Genomic DNA, 17227 nt, shown 5'->3' on the forward strand with positions numbered 1-17227 from the left:
GTCCAAAAAGCATCTTCCACTCCTGGATCTTCTCTCATGCTGATGAGGTCCACCGGCGCCTGCTCCTAAAGTGGCTTGTTTTATATCCAGAAGGATAGCAATCACATTAAACCGTGTTAGCAGACATTCACAATGGAATCATATAAGCTATCAGTACCTACCTCCATCTGTTCTGACCAAAATTCATCAAGAAAAAATAATTTAATGGAAGTCACAAAGACAGTCACTAGAAACGCCACATTAAGTAATTAACTGCACTGTAGGCCACCCCGGCTCTCCGCATCATTGTCCCTTTCATACATAAAGGATTAACGTTCCACCTTTCAATCATTTATAACTGTGAATACATCATTGAAAGCCTGTAAGGCTGTCACTTTATACCTTTTCCTCCCCCACAATTTAGATACCCAATTTCTAAATTGCCCACTCCAATCAAACTGGGGGAGATAAGCCTGTTTTTTGACAGAGAGAATCTTTATTCTAGTTGGCACATTGGGCATCCGCACCCATAAGCAAAATCCAATCCAGAGAAAGCCATCACATGGCATAATTTACACCAGCTCACTCTGGCAAACATCGTGCTCACCATTCGGTGTTATCCTGGTCAAATAAGCCACACCCATCCAAGCTCAAAAAGAGATGAAACAGCTGCAAATCTCTAGTAATAACTGAAACTTGAAATGTGTAAAATATGAATATAGAAAAATCGGAGCTCTTCCAAAATGAAATGTGAAGCATAAAGATCTATATCAGTGGTTCTCAACATTCCTAATGCTGTGACCCTTTAATACAGTTCTTCATGTTGTGGTGACCCCCCACCATAAAATAATTTTCGTTGCTACTTCATAACTGTCATTTTGCTACTATTATAAACCGGGCAACCCCTGTGAAAGGGTCATTCGGCCCCCAAAGGGGTTGTGACCCACAGATTGAGAACCACTGATCTCTATGCTAGGCACCAGTGTGCTGACATGGACTGGGATTGCCATTTTTAATCAGTCATATGGTTGGTTCACTCTGGTGAGAATGGCATATTCAAGAGTATGCCAGTAATCATCAAAAAGGACATTTCAAGATCTACCTTGAAGTACAATGCTGTCTGTGATACAATAATATCTATACAAATACAAAGAAATCCAGCCATCCATACAACTACATTTCAAATTCAAAGCAAGTGATAAAGAAATTAAAGAATTTTACCAACGTCTTTGGTCCAAATTGATCAAACCCGCAAGCGAGATGCACTGATAAGAATTAGTCATGGCAATGCAAAAGTTGGAAACAAACAGGAAGAAAGAAACAACAACAAAAAACATATTGCCATTAGATCAATGCCTACTCATAACAACCCTATTACATAGGGGGAAATGCCTCTGTGAGTTTTTGAGACTGTAATTCTTTACGAAAATAGAAAGCCCTGTCTTTCTCCTGGGAAAGAACAGTTGTTGGAAAATGTGGCATTAATGATAGAAATGAAGCTGGATATCCCATGATAAGGTTTTGCAAAACCTAAAACTTCTTAATCACAAATACCTTTTTTTCAGCAACATCAAAGACAATTGTACAAAAGGACTTCTCCATATGAACTACATAGAAATCAAATTGACTATTTCTAGGGACAAAGAAAAAGAGATGGAGAAACAATAGCAGCAGCTAAAATAAGGTCAAGGTCTAATTGTGGTACAGACTGCCAATTGCTCACATGAAGTTCAGGATGAAGCAGAAGAAAATTAAAACAAGTGTATGAGAGCCAAATATGACCCCGAATTTCTCCCACCAGAATTTTGAGAACATCTCAAGAACATACTTGCTGTACTGAGCACTATGACAGAAGACCTGATGAACTTTGGGATGACATGAAGCACATAATATGTGAAGAAAGCAAGGGGACATTAAAAAGAAACAAGAAAGAAAGCAAGAACCAATGTGGACATCAGAAGAGATTCTGAAACTTACTCTTAATTGTGCGGTAGTAGCTAAAGCAAATGGAAGAAACGATTACTCAATAAACTAAACAGAACATTTCAAAGGGTAGCTCAAGAAGTCAAAGTAAAGTGTAATAATGAATTGTGTCAAGACCTAGAGTTAGAAAACCAAAAAGGAAGTACCTGCTTAGAATATCTTAAACTGAAAGAACTGAGGAAAAAATTTAAGTTCTGAATAGCAATACTGAAAGACTATAGGAAAAATATTGAAAGATGCAGGAGGCATCGAAATAAAATGGAAAGAAAACAGAGACACTGTGCCAAAAAGAACCAGTCAATATTAAACCATTTCAAAGGTAGCATATGATTAAGAACCACTGGCACTGAAGGAAGACGTTCAAGCTGCACTGAAAACATTAGCTACAAACAAGGCTCCAGAAATTGATGGATGCCAATTGAAATGTTTCATTACGATAATGAAGCGCTGGAAGCACTTCCTCGTCAATGCCAAGGAATGTGGAAGAGAGCTACTTGGTCAACTGCCTGGAAGAGGTCAGTGTTTGTGTCTATGCCAGAAAGGGCACCCAATGGTATGCACAAATTATAGAACAATAGCAGCAATATTGCCTACAAGTAAAATTTTGCTGATGATCATGCAATAAAAATTGCATCAGAACATTGACAGAGAGCTGCCAGGAATTTGGCCTAGATTCAGCAGAGGGCACAGACATCATTGCTGATGTCCGGTTGAGCTTGACTGAAAGCACAGATTACCCCAAAGATATTTATTCATATTTTATTTATTCACAATGCAAAGTCATTTGACTGTGGGTTACATGATAGCCATGAGAAGAGGGAGAATTCATTGTGCTTCTGTAGAAATCTTTACATGGGTCAAGAGGCAGTTGCATGAACAGAACAAAGGAATGGTTTAACATCAAGAATAATTCGTATCAAATTTCATTTCTATCACCATGCTTATTCAATCTGTATGCTGAGCAAAGGAACAGAGAATTACAGTATATGAAGAAAACTTTAGCTTCAGGATTGAACGAAGGCCTGTTTCCGACCTCTGATTTGCAGAAGTCAGAAACGTGCTTGCTGAAAGGGAGGAGGACTTGAAGCCCTTGCTGAAGAAGCCCAAGGATTGTAGCCTTCAGTGTGGATCACAGCTCAAAGAAAAGAAAACTAAAATAATCACAACTGGGAAAATTATCACAAGAGCATCATGATAAGTGAAGAAAATATTGAAGTTGTCAAGGATATTTTTTGCTTGGATTCACAATCAATACTCATGGAAGCAGCGGTATTTGTTATTTATTGTGTATTGTGTATGCTGTAGTAAAAGACCTCTCTTAGGGGTGGCAAAGCCAGGTTATCACTGTGTGGACTAAGGTGTGCTTGACTCATGCCATGTTATTTTCAATTGTCTCGTATGTACATGGTCGTTGGACATTGAATAAGGAGACTAAAGGACTCCAGGGAATCCTGGGAATTGTGCAGCTGTACATGGAGACTTACATGGTTTCCACACCAGCAAGGGTTGGGGGGTGGACTTTCAAAGGACTAGAGCTTCACAGACAGTAGTTGCACTATATTTAGCTACTTGTTGTTATGCCAGACTTTGAGTTTCTGAAGAGTGGTTACAATATATGTAAAATTTCTGTTATTTGAGGATCTTACAGTTTCAAGAAGGAAAACATCTCATTTGTGAGTATAAATAATTGAAGTATCATTTTTATCAAAAAATTATAATAAAGAAGAAGAAATGGTGAAGTTACATTTAGAATTTATAAAAACATGGCATATAAAGCCTAAATTTTAGACTAGTTATTACTTAAACCATAATTTACTACCTAAATTCATTATCATCTGCATTACAAAAATATTTTATGAAAATATTCAGCTAACTTCATTTGGATAATGAATATCTTGTGAAATCAAAACACTTGTTTATAAAAATTCCATAGATATATTTATATGGAAAATATGAACAAGAGTCCCCAGTGTGGTTATGGGCTAGTAATTTCCATCTTGAGAGGTCTTGATAATGCCAGCGGGTGTCCTAGGAAGTAATTTAACTGAATTAAGCCTACAGAAAGAATCTGATTCTCATATCTGATTATAATAATGTGTTCTCTTCAGCACAAATGTAGTTACCCCAGACATTGCTGGGGCGTGATTGTTGTTATGATGAGGGAGCCACCAAAATCCCTGGGCACATTTCAAGGACAATAAGAGGTTCTAAGGATCGTGTTGGGGGTTGTCTGATAATTTTTAGTCAATATTAATTGAACTGTGGACGTAAGCAACAGTTAAAATTGTCTGATGTGTTTGAGGCTGAAGTGGAGATGATTCTTTTGACTTTTGGCATATGTTTGTAATTATCAAGATTCAAGAGGACGCTGAGTAAATTTTGATTTTTCCAAGGTCAAGTTTGCTTTTGAATACCTTAAAACAGGAAAAATCTGTTCTCATCAGAGAAAACCCCTTTTAAGGCTGACAGTTTAAGGAAGTCAGTGAGCAGAAAACCCAATATGCTTGTGGTAATCACCTGTGCCTATTTGTTGAGCAGATGTAAGGGCGAGGCAGCAATGAGTAGGGGTGCTGATTTAGACATATCCCACTGGTCCCTGTTGACTAGACCATCAGCGACTAGAACCGGGAGAGGAGAGGAAGAGCGGTGGGTTTTCGTTTTAAGGGGTTGTGCACATTCTGAGTCTGCCTAACTGACCTCTCTTGGATGTTTCTGTTGTGGGTGCCATTGGGTTGGTCCAATCCTGTGTACAACAGAAAGAGCATCCCTCAGTCCTGCTCCATTGGCACAGTTGCTCTTATGTTGGAGCCACTGTTGCAGCTACTGTGTCCATCCAGTGTTGTCAAGGGTCTGTCTCTCTTTTGCTCTCCCTCCACCTTACCAACCACGTTGTCCTTCTCCAGAGACTGGACTCTCCTGAGAGATGCCCAAAGGACAAGAGACAGACTCTTGTACCTCTTGCATATCTTTGCCTCCAGCTTCCTGGTTCTCTTCCATCACTAGAGTAATAATTATTTCCAGGGAGGCAGGAAATGTCAAGTCCAGAAAGGGAGTGTGCTAACTAAGGTTTGTATGAACCAGGAATTTTCAATGGATTCAGAGTTTAGTTAGTAATCCCCTATGATGAAACTTAGCATACTTTCATCACATCCATGAGGAAATCTGCTATGAGCAGCCAATCAATTGAAAGCAAGTGTATTGAAAGTAAGTTTCATCAGCAGTGTGACCTGCTTTCAATATAGGTGGACTCTAAGGAAAAGTTTGCTTGCTCACTGCTGGGTCTGGATCTTGCATCTGGCTTGCCATACCATTTCCAGGTGAGTGAATTTGAGTCAGTGGCCTGCTATATGGCCTGACAATCATGGGAATTGTCAGCTGCCTGTCATATGAATTACTGATAGTGGGTTCATCTGCCCCTGCAGCTAAAGGAGTCCAGAGAAGCATCCAGTCTGACATCTGACCCATAGAGTTGGAACTAACCTGGCTCCACAACTGTGTGAGTCATTTTCTTGACATAAAATGCTCCCTCTAGAGTAAAAGGAAATAGAGGAAAAAACCAGGAGGCAAAGGACATTTATAGAGCTCTAAATATAGGCATGTGATATGTTAATATATATATACATATATATATATATATAATGAAAGGGGAATAGGGCTATGTACCCATATTTATATGTTAAGAATTAAGGTTGCAGATGGACATTTGGTTCCACACAAGTACTCCCTCAACACAAGAAAACTTTGTTCTAACAATCCAGCATTCTATGATGCTCACCTTCCTGATACAAATGCTGAAGACAAAATGGGTGCATAAGCAAATGTGGTGAAGAAAACTGATGATGCCCAGCTATCAAAAGCTATAGTTTCTTGGATCTTAAAGGCGTGAAGATGAACGTGTGGCTATCGAGCTGAGAAGCAACAAAGCCCACATGGAAGAAGCACACCAGCCTGTGTGATCACGAGGTGTTGATGGGATCCAGTATCAGGCATCTAAGATGCAGAACAAAATCATACCCAATATGAATTGGTGGGGGGTGGACATGGAGTGGAGACCCAATGCCCATTTGTAGACAATTGGACATCCCCTCACAGAGGGGTCACAGGAAAGAGATAAGCCAGTCAGGGTGCAATATTGCACTGATGAAACACACACTTTCCTCTAGTTCTTGATGCTTCCTTCCCCCCACTATCATGACCTCAATTCACCTTACATATCAGATTAGACCAGACCATGCACATTGCTACAGACAAGAGGCCACAACACAGGGAATCCAGGATAGATAAAAACCCCTCCAGGCCAACAAGGAGAGTAGAGATACCAGGAGGATTAGGGGAGAATGGGGGGAGAAAAGGGGAATTGATCACAAGGATCAACCTATAACCCACTCCCAGGGGGATGAACAACGAAAAAGTGGGTGAGGGGCAACGGAAGACTATGTAAGATATGAAATAATAATCTATAACTTATCAAGGATTCATGAGGGAGGTTGGGCAGGACAGGGAGGGGGAAGAAATGGAGAGCTGATATCACAGGCTCAAGTGGGAAGAGAATGCTTTGAAATGATGATGGTGGAGTGAGTGCAGTGCCGGGGTGGGGGACAGGGTGTGGGGAGAGGGGGGGAGGGGAGGCAGGATGTTGGGGGAGAAGAGGGAAGGTGGGAGGGGAAGAGGCAACCCTGGAGTCTTTGTGGGCAGCATGTCTGGCAGAGGCCTGGGGCAGTGGGAGCCTGGACCAGGCAGGAGGGCTTGGTTGGCTGTAAGCATGCCACTGCAGCGGCCGGGTCCCCTCCCTGGCCAAATTGCGTGCCCTGGCACCCCAAGTCTCCGGTGCAGTGCCCATCTCACCCAGATCAAATCTCTAGACTCCAATTAGAGCAATGTGACGGCCAAAGAAGCTGAAGAGAGGCTGGGATGCCTTCAGGAATTCCCTGAACATCACGAAATGATCCTAGAACGACTGAATGTACAGTGAGCGCAGCACCAGTTTACTGACATCACCCTGATTGTCGACGGGCATCATTTTAAGGGCCACACAGCTGTTTGGGCTGCCTGCAGTAAGTTCTTCTACAAGTTCTTTCAGGAATTGACTCAGGAACCTTTGGTGGAAACAGAAGGTGTCAATAAAATGGCCTTTCGTCATTTAATTAAGCTCACATAGACCGCAAAGTTCATGATCCAGGGAGAAGCAGCGGCTAATGATGTCCAGAAAGCAGCAGAGTTTCTACAAATGCCAGAAGCCACCAAAGCCCTGGACGTCAGGAACAAAGAAAAGGCACCTCTGCTTGAGGAAAACAGCAGAGGAAAAAGTGAGGCAAAGAGAGAAAGACTGCAGACCCATCCAGTGTTATTGCCGAATCACTGGCCTCTGCAGTTCGGAACCTGTTGGAATTGAGGTGGAGATTGAAGTGGAAGGTGAAGGCACTGAGAGACTGCAGGAAGTGGCTTCGGCCAAGGACTCTGAAAAGCACATTCGAAGCACAGGCTCCTGGAGGAGTCCGCTTTAGCTCTGTTGGCAGATACCACCAGCGAGTACCGTCAGGGTGAGAGAAAAGGGTGCGCATCTGACCCCACAATCCAACGGGAGCACATGAAATCACACTCCACTGAGAGTTTGAAGTGTGAACCACGCATGGAAACCGCACCTCAGTATTTCTACCTGGGAGAAAGAAGGCGGTTCCAGGAAGGAGCAAAGAGCCGGGGGAAATGCACATTTGTCGGTATTGTGAGAAACAGAGTGACCACTTCAACACGGTAAAGAGCATCCTCGAAAGCATACTGGTGAGACACGCTATGAGTGTTCACACTGTCGTGAGCGATTTGCTAGAACTAGCGCACTGACATGTCACCTGACAGCATGCCAAACTGGAGGAGGGGCCAAAAAAGAAAGAAAGGAGCTTTGTGAATGTCAGGTCTGTAACAGCTGGGTCCAGTTTAAAGATCACGTAGTAATTCACACTGGAGAGAAACTCAACCATTGTACTCTATGTGATTTGTGGTTTAAGCAAGGAAATGAATGTAGGAGACATTTCAATCATGCTCATAATATTTCAGAACATCCAATAACTGAAGAAGTTCTTTCAGTAGAATCACACTGCAAGCTGAACCTGTAACATCCATGACAATTGCAGAACAAGTTGGGAAGGTACATGGGCTACCATTGCTTCAGATCCAAGTGGATTCAGCACAAGTTACTGTGGAGCAGGCCCACGCAGATCTGTTCTGGGGCAGCCAAATGCACCACTCACGTTTCAGTGACCTTCCAGAGCAGGTCCAGGTGAGTGATCTAGAAGTGGGTCGAATTCCGACTGCAGAAGGTACAGAGGTACGTGCTGAGGCGCCGCATGTTAAGCGAGTAAACTAGATGCCAATGGAAGTACAAACTGAGCTTCTAGAAGCAGGCTTGGATCAAGTGAGCCCTGAAATCAGTATCGAGCCAAGCGGATACTGCCGAGGATGCCAGGGAAGATGCCGGGGAAGATGCCGAGGTTTACAAACCAAACCAACCGAGGATGCTGAGGTCGAAAAGGCGGGGACGAGGACAGGACAGCTGTGTCGGTTTTAGAACGACAGCAAATGACCATGTTTCAGTTACGCGTTGGGTTTTTCAACGGATTATGGGCAGTGTGACTGTCCTTCCTGACAGACAAGTGGACCAAAGTGAACCATTTCTTGTGCTGTTTCTGTTGAACCACGCTGGTCGTCCCCCCCCTCCCCCCCCCAATGCTCCAGCAGAGAGAACGTTCCCATAAGTGAACAGGAAACCTTGACAAGTGTATTTCTGGTAACTTAGATGAGTTTTATTCTATCGTTGGGTACAAATGTATCTATTTTCATAGTGGTAAGGGTTTCCCTTTTCTTCCTAGGTCGTGTTCTTCCTCAATTTTTGTCCTTATTGTAAAATCACATGGAAATCATTAGCCTACGGGCTTACGTGTTCTAATGCACGTTAGAGAACTGACTATCTAGGAAGCCAAGGCTGCATGAAGAAGTGTGTGTTGTGACTGTGCAGTTCCACATTGGCTTCTGGTTCCTTGAGTGTGAGCCATGAGCTTGTCGACCCCGATGGTCACAGATGCCATCTCTGCGCCAGGAACTGGGGGGGGGGGGTACAACATTTCCCAAATGTAAAAACAACAACAAAAATACATGGCTATGTACCTTTTCAAAACCAACTTAGTTTATCTGAAGGAACTCTGGTCCTTTCAAAGTTTATGTGGTAAGGAGTGGTGTATAGGTGATGCTATAGGATTTTATAGTTTTGCTTATAAATGTGAACCACCGATTCTTTTGCATTGAAGTTAAGTTGAGAAATTTAATTCAACGGCAGCCGAAGTGCCATTTCAATGGGGAAAATTTATTTACATCTGTGGTAAACTTTATTTTGATGAAAAGTTTGCACTAGTATTTTACCACCAGATGGCAAAAAATGGGCATCATTTAAGAAATTAATATATTTAAAATAAAGTGCAGAGAAAATCTGGTATATAATGCATCAGGCTTTTTTTGGACTGGAAACCCCCCTCCCCAATCCTTAATGTAAAGATCTGTGCCATGACTTGTAAAGCCATACAAATAATAGTGCTAGACTATGGACTTAAAAGTAGGTGTGTAAATATTTTTAATCACTATTACTTGGAAAATAAAACAATAACAACCACATAAAATAAAATGATGATGACAGAATATTTGAAAATGTGCTTGACACACTGGATGAATGTATGGATTGTGATAAGAGATGTAAGAGTCCCCAGTAAAAGAAAAGAAGAAAAAAACTCCCTCTATAAATACATATATTAGGTTCACTTATTTTGCTTCTCTAGAGAACCCAGTCTAAGACCGGGAACATCCATTTCCTTTATCCGGGAGCTGTGAAGAAGGCTCGTTTTAATAAGCTGAGTTGAATTTTTAGAAAATTCCTAGATATTGGAGTTTTAGAACAAATAAGATAAATCTCCGCTGATCATAGCTGAAGGATGTGAATAGTCTTGCTATCATCGCATGAGCATTGCAAAGTTAACTCTGGCGATGTAGTGAGGTTACACTGTAACCCCTCATCATTTGATTTCCCTATTGACCCATTTTGAAGTTATTTCAGAATTTCATATTTTCTGCATACGCTTTGATTGAGCTTTTTCTGCTGTCTGGTCATTGTGGTTGGCTTTGTTTGTGGTTGGCTTTGTATGATTGTCATTTGATTTGTATAATTTTCTGTGTATGAAATCCAGGATAGCTAGAGATACAGAGACAGTCACGGAATAGGGACATGGCAACGGACGATGTGGGGAAATGGTGAGCTAACAAGAAAGTGTTCTGAAATGTATTGTGGTGACAACTGCAGAGATTTTCTAATACAGTTAAATTGTATGATAAGAGAAGTGTATGCCAATAAAACAATTTCAAAAGATGATAACTCTTAATCATTTAATTATCAGAGAATTAAAATGTATCGATATATACAATCAAGTCAATCCACAGAGCACTGGTAATAGAGTGTTACGGGTTGGATTGCTACCGACAAGGTCGGCTGTTGGAAACCACAAGCCGCTACTTGGGAGGAAGACAAGGCTTTCTACTGTCATAAAGAGAAACTCACAGGGACAGGTCTAGCCTGTCCTAGAGCATCTCTATGACTCAGAACTGACTCAAAGCTATTGAGTTTGGATTGTTTGTTTCAAAATGAAGATACATCTAAGTAAACATTTCACAAAGTGATATATTGGAGTAAATATATTAGAATCTACGAAAATATTCCAAGAAGTTGTGCTTGCCCTATAATCTCTAAAATCATTCTGACTTCTAAGAAACAAACAAAAAAATTTCAAGGTATGTGTTGAAAAAATGCAAGAAGTTTACAGTGGGTCCTACATATTCACACAAACTGGAATTAAACAGAATATTAGTCGCTCATTGAGATTCGCGTAGTTAGGTTTTGTTTTCCCACCTAATAAAATGCCAACCTAAAATAGGGCAGGTGGATTATATATTTCAGTTACTAACACTAGCAATAAAATGAAGGCTGCTACTGCCAGGAGAGATAAGTCTGTCATCTTTTTTTTTTAATTCCCAGATAAGGAAAGACTTACCTACTTAGATGAATTAGTGTGCATTTGTAGTTAAAGTAAATATGTCTTAGTGTAAAACAGGACCATACATACATATAAATGAATATATATATATATATATAAGACTGAATCATTTCTATTTCCAACTATGTAAACTGACTGAAGCCATTCTTGGGCCCCTGCAGAAGTCATGATGGGCATGTCCTAGAAAGACAAGAGAATGGTGGGACAGATACCTGTACTCAGCCACTGTTGAATGAATAAATGAAGTCATGAGAGACTGTTAAACAGAAGATAACATTTAAAGTATCCCTGCGCTTGGCTGGGTTCCCTAGAGAACAAAGTCAGTGACATTTGTATGTATCTGTACATGAAAAGAGATTGATATCAAGAAATGACTCCCACACTTGTAGAAGTGGGTGAGTCCCATCCAGTTCAAGTTCATGAGTCAGATGGTAAGCTAGAGGCTTCTCTTGACCCATGTAACTGCAGGACCAGATGAGTCATGAAGCAAATGAATCCAAGGTCAGCAGTTCATGTATGACTCATGAGACTAGTAGGTGTTCTGATAGAGGATGATAAGCAGATGCAGGATCCAAATCCAGCAGAAGTGAGCGAGCTTCCCTACAGTGTCAATTTATACTGAGAACAGACCACATCCTGCTGGAAACCTTTCTTCAATTGTACCAAGGCTGGGACCACATTAAAAATGTGTTACTCTACCTTACACTTCCCACAACTATGTGGCTGCTTCACAGGACTTGACTACACCCTGTGAGATCACACCATGGGGCCCAGCCCAGACCTAAAGATCACAATTATATGTCTATAAACATATAAGCATGAATGCATGCTTGCAAAGAATGGAATAAAGTAGCCTCATCACACCACAACCTCCCTCACATTTACTAATGCCGCATTGCATGGAGTCGTTCATTTTTGTTCTTGTAAAACCATTTTTACAAGTAATGTAAGGGCATTTCAAGTTAGTCTGCAGTGGAATACATTCCTCAATATTTGCCTAAGAAATTGAGACCCACTCAGGTCAGATCAGTGGCTACTCTCTATCCTTTCAAAACAAATGCAGGAAGTGAATTAATGAATTTAATTCCTAGTTCCTCCCAGTAGATTTTATGCCGGGATACAGAACTATTTATACCTCATTTCTGTAACAGCACTAGGCAGTTGTTGTTTTTAACCCAAAATGCTAAAATGTGCACTATACCTGGGCTTGAGCACAAGTCTCTGCTAGAAGAAAATAAGAGGATTCAGGCACTTAATAATACTGGTTAAAGCGAAGGGCGTCAGTACGACTAGCGAATCAAGAGGAAGTGCCCCTGTTCTCAGCTTGTCTGACCCTGTACCTGAGTGAGGTTCAGTCAGTGACTAAACAAAGTCTCACTTCATTCCCTCCTCCCTCGAGATTACGATACTGTGTTGGTATTACAAAAATGGGGCTGAAAGAGCCCTTCCTGGTGATGGGTCAGGGAAACCCAGTAGAGGTCCTAGCTCCTACGTAGGATTTTAATTCAACAAGCTCACATGAGCAGACGTGGGGGAAACAGATAGAAAGATTCTGGACAGGAGCATTTACACAGAATCCGTATTTGCTGAGAACAAATGGAGGTGAAGCTGAAATTTGCTGAATTAAAAACTTAAAAAATAATTCTAAGTTTCAGGTCCAGTTTCCCCACCTTTGGGATATCTGATCACATTTTCTCCTGTGTGAACAGATTCCTCATATTTAAATTCCAGATATTTGAGAGAAATACTTATTCCACAAGGGTTCACAGCCTTGAAAAGTCTCCGGATGGCAGTTCTCGTCTGCCACACCTGGGGTTGCTATCAGCCAGCGCTCACGCTACAGCCGCTGGTTTGTTTGTTGAGTTTTCCACATTCCACGAGTACTTAATGAGAGAAAGAGGTATGTATACATATATAGACACACACACATATACATGCATGCATGTACAGGAGGGAACTTCCAAAGTTCATGGACAGTTTTCATAATCGTCCAATTCTCATTTTCCACAAGCTTTTTAAAGCCCCCTCGTGTGTGTGTGTATGTATATATGTGTGTATATATACACATAGATATGTATATACATGCATACATATACACATGTATATGTGTATACACATGCATACAAACACATACACATATGTGTGTATATACAAATACATACATGAATCAAAGTGTGTGTATGTGTGTGTGTGTGTGTGTGTTCAGTGAGATTACTTTATATGCCAGATATCCACAGTAGGACTACGGTCACAGATCAAGATGTGAACAAGAATACCATGGCCCCTACCCTTCTTGAGCTTATAAAGCAAAATGTATGGGAATGTGCTTTTTAAAACTATAATATGTTGAATAAATAAAAGATACTCTAAAGGCATTAGCTTTGTAACAGGACTTACAATGATGGATTTGGCATTTCAACAGCTTTAAAATGCAACTCTTGTCATTATCCCAGGATCCTTGAGACAGGAAATAGGTTACTCCAAGTACATCTACAAGTAGCCACTCTGTTTAGCTGACAAAATGCATGTTTAAAATGTGAAGACCGGCACACTTTATTAAGTTGTTGAAGTGTTTCTACAACATATCTGGGGAATTGGAAAGACACTCTAACCTAAATACAGAAATATCGTTCAAGGTAGACCATTCTGGCATCATGAACATCCGCTACAGCCACAATGAAAGAAAGAGGAATTTTCAAAGCCAGAATCAAGGAGCTGTGCTCCAGAACAAGGCTCTTGCTCCAAGATGGAAAGCTCTCCAGCACTAGCTGACCGTGACTTCTGACCCTCCTTCTGAGCGGAGCCACTTTTTCTGAGGTGTTTACCTATATCTGTCCTATTGGCTTTTCAAAGAATAGAATGCATGAAGTGGCAAGGTTTGTACAAAATAAAATAAGACAGAACTATATAAACAGAGTAATTCTTACCTATTGTTGCGAGGACAAGCCAATGAATCGGATGTACCATGTTAGAGGGAATCTACAGCCTACTGAACAGTAGACAAATAAGCAGATAATGGGTTATGTATTTGGGGACTATTGCTCCAAATTAAAGTGTAACTCTAGTGCTTTCCCCCAAACACACAGACTTCCACTCTCGTCCCACTAAGGAACTGCTTTATAGGAGAATAGCCAGGCAGCCAGACTCTCAGCACGACACCAAGACACCCTACAGCCCTCTGTTCTGTGCCCACAAAATGCCTATGACAATTACTTATCTATTTAGGAAGTTATGGCTTTGGATTAAAGTCTTTGTTTATTTTGAGGTAAGTATTCCCAAAAATTTCCACACATAAGTTTTTCAGTCACTTTCCCTATGATAAATTTGTTTACTAGAGCATTTCCTGCAAATAGGGTTTTTTGGATATCCACTCCCCTCCAACTTCTGGAATTTTAGAAAACTCCACATTTCTCTTTGTATAGATGAGCATGGAGACTTACATGGGATTTCAGATTCAGCAGTGACCTTTGGGTCCATTTTAAAGCAAAGTGATCAAGATTAGAGAAATATTCAATGAGTGTAAATAATTGTTTTGATTGTGATCCCTGAATGATTCATTTAACCACGGTTTAGGGGTCAACTAGTGATGCTAAATTGGGGGAACAGAAAATGCATGGGAGGCATTGTTCCTGCCCTTGAGACGGAAAACTGCAGGTCGCGCAGCTGTGCGTGGTGATCAATGTAGGACATTGCTAAGAGTGCTCTGCCAATCATGGCATACTGTGAATGGCGATGCGAAGTGACTGAGAAATGGAAGAAAAGAGATGTGACCAGAGGGGCTGTTATGAACTGAGTCTGTGATATGTGGACATGCTTCCCAAGCAAAGCAACCTACTGCCAGTGAGTTCATCCTAACATACAGCTACCCTCTCTGGGGTTTCCAAGACTGTACATCTTCATGGGAGCAAGAAACTTCTTCTCTCTCCTCAGGAACTAATTATGTAATGAAACATAATTTAATTACATTAAACATATATGTTATATAATTTGATAATTATATAACATAATTTATACAAAATCAGATTTTAAATGTTTTACAAATTTAAACATGTAAATTTTGTCTTTTTTTGTTTTTAAAGGGAAGTCCACGTAAAACAAAAATGTTCCCTCAGAGGAGCTCCATCATGCAAAGGCTCTCTCCATGTGCTGGGATTGCCTGTCCTGGTCTGCCGGGGAGGGACTGGGGCAAAGATCATTCCAATTGAAAGATAGACCCTCGTTCCCACATCTGATCAGCTAAGAGGTGCAGTCAGGCTTGCCAAGGATCACAGAACCCAAACCCAACTCCCTGCCACCAAGTCGTGGCTGACTGATAACGATGCTCTAGGGCAGGGGAGTTCCTGTAAGTTTCGACATGAGCTCTTTCGGGGAGTAGAAAGCTCTGTCTTTCTCTCAGAGGGGTTGGTGGTTTTGAACTGTGGCCTTGTGGTTAGCAGCGTAATGCCTAACCATGATGCCACTAGGGCTCCTAAGGATCACTAGGTAACCTGAAAAATGCAAAGTGTACACAGTAACTACTTTAGCTAATTTGGGCTTCATTTTTTTGGTTTGCGTTCCTCCTGATCACTCACATGATAACACACTCAAAGCAGTTACTCATTCCATTTCACTTAAGCAATCAGCCAACTATACAAATAAATGTTCATATCCTTCAGGTTTTCCAAAGAAGACACAAAATGATGTCTATTTCAATGCAGTACATATATAGGATGCATGCATAAAGGATTTAACATTCACCAAGCAATTTTAAATGCAGCCCTTTCAGGAAGCTTATGAGATGGGTATTAGTATCACCTCCATCTTGTAAGTGAGAAAACTGAGGCCCAAAGGGTTAACACCTTGCCCAAAGACACACACATTCTCTGTGCAAAGCTGGTACCGAAAGCAAGCAACCAAGCAGACGAATGGCAGAGCCTGCGTGGCTATTGGGCCCTTGACATCTATTAAAATTGTGACTGTGAAATTGACCCTAATGAGGAATATTTTTCAAAATTAATGCACAAGAGTACTGCCTGCAAAAAATATAAATGGATCATTTCTCTTCCTCCTCCTCCTCCTCCTCCTCCGCCTTCCTTTTAGGAATTTTAAGTGGAATGTTCTGCTTTAACTAAGCCCATTCCAACACCACCCAGGTAAATGACCACGGCTATATAAAATTGTATGTGATTTCTGCGAGTGTTTGAGGTTTCTAGTTGTCTCTAGCTCAACTACTGCCATTAAAGTATCAGGTCCAGACCTAATAAAATATGGTTCTGATGTTCGTAAAATACACAAAGCTTTTCATTCGCTGTCTTCTCATTATGCCCCAGTGTAGAAAAGTTAGCTAGCAGGGAGTAGCCCTCACTGCCCTCAGATGATCGAGACTCGGAGTGGCCTAGAGAACACAGTAGGATGGGCCCTTTTGGGTTCCCAAGGTTCCGACTTGTTACCAGCGCTGAAAGCCTCACAGAGCTCCAGAGGAGCAGTAGGTGGTTTAAACTGCTGACCTAAAACCTGTGCATCTTCCCATGGATGTTAAAGTTGAAGCTCTGCAGCCTGGGATCCCTTTTCCCAGTCTGGAAGACTAACAAGATGCCTCCGCTCTAATCGGTTGCCAAGTTGTCCCCAGAATTTACAATAGGGTGGTTCAAAAACTGGACGGCAAAAGTGGATCCGGGAATGCAGCTTCGAACCTAAGAGTAATCATTTCATAGCTTCAAAGAATTCCGACTCAATTCAGGCATTTTATCTGCATCAGCTCCTGAGAAGCGTTATTATTAAATCTATCTCCTAGATGAGAAGCCCTCATAGGGTCATGGTTACATGTTGGGCTTTTAATCACAAGGTCTGCGATGCAAAACCACAAGCCGCTCCCAGAGAGAAAGATGAGGCTTTTCACTCCAATAAAGAGGTACGGTCTTGAAAACCCACCGGGGCAGTTCGACTCTGCCCTATGAGTTCGCTGAGTCGGAATCAGCTCAAAGGGCAATGAGTTTGGTTTTTCGGTTTTTTTGGTCTCACTAAATAAATCATCTTTACGGAAATTCTTTAAAAGATGCTCTTGGGATCTATTTTCAGACATAACATACTTACCGGTACATACTTAACTGGAACTAGTTCTAAATGCAAAAAAAAAACAAACCCAAAAACATTCCATTCCACCAAGCTCACTTATGAAATTACCTGGTTGTTACCGTTAA

General features: G+C 41.2%; 1 protein-coding gene and 1 pseudogene across 1 annotated transcript in view; one reads left to right on the forward strand and one right to left on the reverse strand.

Annotated features, from left to right (window-relative positions):
- Window positions 1-17227, reverse strand: part of PIEZO2 (piezo type mechanosensitive ion channel component 2) — a 535104-nt gene that overhangs the window by 506104 nt on the left and 11773 nt on the right. The gene's annotated exons all lie outside the window — the stretch shown is intronic.
- Window positions 6860-8589, forward strand: LOC142424751 (zinc finger protein 131 pseudogene; annotated as a pseudogene).

This window comes from Tenrec ecaudatus, chromosome 13 (assembly GCF_050624435.1).
Source record: "Tenrec ecaudatus isolate mTenEca1 chromosome 13, mTenEca1.hap1, whole genome shotgun sequence".
Classification (NCBI taxonomy): domain Eukaryota; kingdom Metazoa; phylum Chordata; class Mammalia; order Afrosoricida; family Tenrecidae; genus Tenrec; species Tenrec ecaudatus.